Raw genomic sequence first — 6,087 nt, 5'->3', positions numbered from 1 at the left:
CTCAACATATTCACATGTGACAATCATGCCTGGGGTGGTGGGGTCCCAATTGTGTCCCCATCCCATCCTTCTTAAGGTCATGCCAGGATCCCTGGAGTCATTGGTGCCCTCCAAGGGCCAGCAGTGGGAGCACACCCCATTGCCTGCTCTGCTGCTGCTGTGCTACGTGGAGGATTTTACACTGTGCTAGGCTGCTCGCAGATGGAAGCATCCACACCCCCCAGCACTCGGGATGCTAAATTAACACCATGCCTTTAATCTTGCAGGTGTACAAGCACAGATCCCCCAGGAGCCTGCTGCAGAGCAGGAGAGAGTTCATAGAGATTGACTTTGCATGTTAATGAAATCAGGTTAGAAAACCTGATTATTCCACACGGAGTTAATGAGCTACCAGGATAAAAACATGGCTGGTTGTAATCCATGGGGATTTCCATCTGATGCCACCTCCAGCTCTCTGCAGATCTCCTTTCTGTCTCCTCCATCCCTTCAGTGGGATGGGATTGCAGTGCAGGGAAAGCCATCAGCCCACTATACTGCTGCTCTTCTCACCCCAAACCATAGGGAGAAGATCTGGGAGCTGCCTGAGCTTGCTGAGATGTGGTGATCTGTGCAGTGCTCAGAGGAATTGAGCCAGTCTCACTGTGCTGGCAGGAGCCCAGCTGCCCATGTGCAGCCACTCGGTCTCTCTGCTGTCACTTTGAGCCCTCTGTGGGCTTCTGACACCCAGAGAGCACCTGGCTCTTCGTCTGCAGTGAAAAGGGGAGGGAGGGAGATCTCCAAGGGAGTTTTTAGCAAGCGTGTAAGAAGGGGAGGTGGAATAAGAAGAAAATACTTTATTGGAATTTAATCAAAAAACAAAGAAATAACAACAACAACAAAATGGAGCAGGGTCACATCCACACAGGAGAGATGTTCTTCGAAGCCCCGTGCACTCCACGTTCAACAAGGAGTGTGCAAGCAAAGCTCACCTCTCCTCTCCTTTCATTTTCACAAAATGAGCAGAAAAACTCCAGCAAAGGGACACTGATGGTGTCATTAGCTTTCAATTCGGATGCATTTAAGCTCTCAGTGCTGTGCGTGGAGGTGCTGTGTGTGTTGAGGAGCTGGCAGTGCCACAGATCTGGTTTCCAATCATCGCCTTCTTGTTGCAGGAGGAGAATTGGAGGGATTGGGGTTCGGGGGGAGAAACTGTTTAAATTGAAATTTTCTTCAAAGGGAAATGGGCAGCTCTGCAGGTTGCATTCATTCTCAGGAATGAATGAGGTGAGGAAAGAAAGAGGATCCAGATGTGACCACCAGGTCCAAGACTTTGAAGCATCCTCAGGAACCAGGGGATAGGCAGAAGACTCTCAGCTCTCTGCATTTCTCTCTTCCCATTTTATTCTTTGGGGATTATTTTTCACTGATGTTGCAGAGAGATGCCAAGTTGAAAGCCACTTCCTCTGAGGCATTGCTGCTACCCAACACAGTGCCGTGCCAATATGTCCCACCCTGTGCTCTCTGCTTGAGTGAAGGGCAATAAATTGCCCCCAGAAGGGATTGTGCAGAAGGAATCAGGGTCAGAAGTGGGTTCTCAGCCCCAATCCTGCTGTGACCATGAGCACAGAGGAGGATGCGACCTGAATACAGAGGTGGCAGATGTGCGACACATCCCAGATCACATCTGTCCCAGTGGTTGTTAAAAATAGGACTTTTCCACTTGGAAAATTTCAGCTGAAAACCTTCACAACCATGAGTGGTTCTGAGGTTTTTAAAATGTTTCTTGGAAAGGCTTCTATGATTTTGGTTCCAGGCCAAAGTATCTTAGGTTTTCGGCAACAGCAAGCGGAAAGCTTTGCCAATAAAACAACATTGGGGGTTTTTATCTTCCAGTGGGAGAGAAAAACAAGAAAGAAATAGGTACTTTATTAAGGAAGAAAACAGCCATAAATCCCCAAATGCTTCTCAAGAAAAAAAAAAAAAAAGCAAACAAAGAACAACAACATTTTGGACTGAGGATTTCATGAGCCTTTGCTGTAGGGAGGAAATAGTGGAAAAAAGAGAGAAAGCCTGGTCAGGGCATCAAAGGATATTGTGTGCATTTATATTGTACATGAATATTATTGAGCTGCTGGGAAAAAAAAAAAAAAACCCACTCCTCTGGGTGAAGTGAGCATTGCAGAGGTTTTTAAAGTGCATCTCTTTGGAAACAGGAATGGCTATTGACTGGAGGGGGGAAGAGCACACGGAGCTATGAGTATTAGGGACAGACTGGAGAACATCAGCCCAGCTCCAAAATTCCCATTAATAAAAGCTTGTACATAAATAAGGATGACAGCTATTGATTTTCCTTTGCAAGCAGCATGCCCTGCCCTGGGTAATGAAATGCAGCCCCTTCTTTGGAGAGGTGTGAGCATGGCACGGCTGCAAAGGTTGTGATCCAGAGGAAAAATGAATGATGTTTGGCTGAGAGGGAACCACGGCTGCTCTGCTCAGGGTGTACCTGCTGGAAAACGGCTGCTTGGGGGTGGAAATAGGAAAGCAGAGGAGAGAACGTTGAGTTATGAGCAGTGCTGGTGTGGTGTGGGGTGCGTGGGGCTGCCAAATTGTGCTTATCACTGGGATTTGCATGATTTTTTTCTCTCCATTCCATGCGTACTTCATATTCTTAAACACTTTACTTCCAGCATGGCACCAAACGGGCAGAGTTAAGGGTATATGTGTTGTTTCTGTTGACTAAGCTGTGTCTAACCATGCAAAAAGCATTTCCTGACCAACCTGCCTTTCAATTGCAGGGTGCTGCAGGAGGCTGAGCATGCTCCAACTTACTTCAATCCTAAAAGGACAGCTCATTTTCTCAAGGCTAGATTTGACACCTGGCATCCCATCACCCAGCCCTCCTATTTCCCACCCCTACTGCTGCTGCTTTGTCAACATCATCAAGTCGAGAGGCACTAATTACCTTCCAGTGAGAGGGCACAGAGCCCTTGGGAAGGAACCTGCGTGACTGCCTTGCTTGCTGCCTGCTTAGCACTGGGCTGTGATGCTGCTGGGAAGAGGATGTGTTGTTGGGGCCGTGTGACATTTCCAGCTCAATTTTCATGCACTGGAGCTGGAGGAACTGAGGGATGGGTATTAGCAAGGTGCTGTGAAGTGTGGGGCCAAATGTCAGGAAGGGGAATGCAGAGCAAAACTTGGGGTTGGGATGGTCCTTTGGCTCTTGAGCATCCCCTGAGCAGAGTTAGTGCCTTCCCCAATTATTTGGTGCTCCTTCCAGGCAGGAATAACCTAATTCCTGTCCTTTCATGGGGCATACCAGGTGTGATATCACTACCTTTGGACATTCTGAGGGTGCTTCTGCTGCTGAATGCAAGCAGCACCCTTCATTATGAGTCTTGAACACATGGTCAGAAATGTCCCCGTGTTGGTGTTTCCAGGTGTGTGATGACAGCTAAACACATCTCCTAGCTAATGCCATGGGTTAGCTTATCCCAGGAAGACTCAGGGAGTGATTCTTGATGGGGGAATCTCTGTCCCTCAGTGCCGTGCAGTGATTTGCTGCAGGGCTGCCAGCAAGGTGCTCCCCAAGCGTTGCTAAGACAGACAGCTGTGTGCTGAGCCCAGTGTTGTGTCAGGTAATTAGCTCCCATTTATATCCGTTAGGTGTGCAATTAGCCTCCTATTAATGCAATTAACGCTGTGGCATTAGCTTAAGTATGTAATTGGCTCGGAAGGTAGCTGCAGCTCAGCTGCTGAGCGTGGCATGGCATCTACTGTGTGGTTTCTGCAAGGATGGTGAGGAGAGATGGGGGTGGTCAGTTCCCTAAGCCAATGACAGTTTTTATTGGTGCAGATTCTTGCACTGTGTGAGCCTGGCTGTGCACCCACTTTATAGAATCATAGAATCACAGAGTACCCCAAGTTAGAAGGGACCCATCAGGATCTTTGCTTCAGCTGCAGAGTGAAACAATTTTCCATTGTTCCTCTACCTTAAAATCCCTGGAAATGCTTAGAGGAGCTGATGAGATGAAGCCCACCCCCTTCCCAGTGCTGTGGGACTTGGGGAGAGGGAGGGGCTTGTCATTTTAGGAGGTCAGATCTGACCTTGGCAGGATGCAGGACCTGTCCTGAAATCACTGCAGTTTGCTCCTGCCCTCCCTGGGGCTATGCAGACGTCAGAGGCGCTGGTCCATCTGTCTCCATTCCGAGGAGTGAGGAGTGATGGGGAGAAGAAATAACACCTCCATCCTCCCCGAGCCATTCCTGGCACCCGGCCCCTCCTGGCAGCTCTCAGACAAGAAGGTCTGACAAGCACCACGGCACAGACACAGTTGGCCTTTCGGGATGTCAGGGATGGAGAAGGGCTGTGGGGATGGGGAGGGATGGAGGCTTTGCTGGATTCCACCCTGGTAGAGATAGACACGCTTCCCACGTGTCCCACTGCCCTTTGGGTGCACAGACAAATCGCTCACCTTCAGATGGTGTCAGTGGTTAACAGTGGAGCAGAGTGAGGGGTCACACTGAGACTGGCCCCAGTGAGAGTGTTTGGCTCGGAGAAAGCTTCTGACAATCCTGATTAACAGCCCCTTACCGCTCACAGCAGCGGTAAGCCATGGGAGATCTGGGCTGATGCAGCTCTATAATCAAGAGGGTTTGAAAGAAGCAATTTTCTCCTCTTGCAACCAAGTTGATCCTCATTTAATTGCTGCTCGTTCTGCATAGATTTCCCTCAATTGCCACAGCATTGTCTGCACTTCATCCTCTCCAGTAAGTCTGCAGTGCTTGACTCCTGTGTTGTTTTGCCAGGCTGGGATGCTGGTGCCACAGCTGGGACGCTGTGATGCTCTGGGGTCTTGAAATCCCTCCATGCAATTTTGGCACAACACAGCCAAGATGCAGCTCTGACAACAGAAAATCTTTGTGGATGGAGCCACGCTTTGCTCCATGCTATCATAAAACGTGTTGGATTAAAAAAAAAGAAATAGAAAAGCACAGAAATCAGATGCTGAAACCCTGCTGTGAAAGGAGCAGGTCCCTGACGTGGTGCTGGCCCACTTCGTCTTGCTGTCACTGTCACAGGCTCTGCTCAGTGTTGGCTTGGCAGGCTTTGTCTCTGGGGATGGAATGAGTTTCCCTTAACATTGCCTTGCACAGAGGAGGAGGCCAGAAGCATCCCTGCACACACAGCCCTGCAGAACACACAGCCACCTGGAGCAAAGAAGGGTCATTTCTTATCTGCTGAGCCTGCCTGTGGTCTCTGAGCACTTCTTTAACCTTATTAATGCATTAAAATGTAGCTCCCATTAGCCACTCAGACCATCTTCATCAGACTCATAAGCATTTCTATTACCGTGCCTTTGGCTTAGTGTTGCGTTACTGGTCAAACTTCAGCCTGGACATCATCATTCCAGCTTATCACACAGCATTTGTCCTGTATATCTCAACTTATTTTCCTTTCTATCTGGTAGACAAAGTCGCAATGCTTTTTCCTGGCTTGTACCAAGCTCTTAGCATTGTCCTTGTAGTGCATTTCATTCACACGTGCTCTCATAGTGAGGTTTTCTCACCTGTGCTCATCCAGCTCTCCTGCTTTTGCTATGCCAACACTTCTGTGATTGTGAATGCTACAAATGCATCTCTAGAGGAACTCAATGGGACCGTCTAGTCCCACCCCTGTGCTGCTATAAGAAGTGCTGCATGGCAGCAAGCAAAGCAGCCAGGGAACAGGGGAGAAGGAGACCTCTGGGTCTTGAGCAGTTGTCCCCTGTCACTGCTTCGGGGAACCCATGTGGGCAGTAATCCCCATGGGCATGGTGCTGAGACCCTTTCCCTGGCACACATAAATTAGGGTCTTCCCCTTGTTGTATCAGCAAATGGCTGGAAAAAGATGCACCTGTTGGGGCAGAAAGGGATTGGGTTTGGGGAATCATTGGTTGGGTCTGGATGGGCACCTCTCACTGCTTCCACCAGGTGGAAGGATGCTGTGGGGCACCAACCCCCGTCACACTGATGTCTCTTTGCCTGCTCCTGAAGCAGGGCTGGATGCAGCAGCAATGCAGCAGAGCTTCCTGCAGGATGGCACTCAGCAGAGCCCAGCATCTGGTTTTG

This window comes from Phasianus colchicus, chromosome 26 (assembly GCF_987193195.1).
Source record: "Phasianus colchicus chromosome 26, bPhaCol1.hap1.1, whole genome shotgun sequence".
NCBI lineage: Eukaryota > Metazoa > Chordata > Aves > Galliformes > Phasianidae > Phasianus > Phasianus colchicus.
This window is presented reverse-complemented; position numbering follows the sequence as displayed.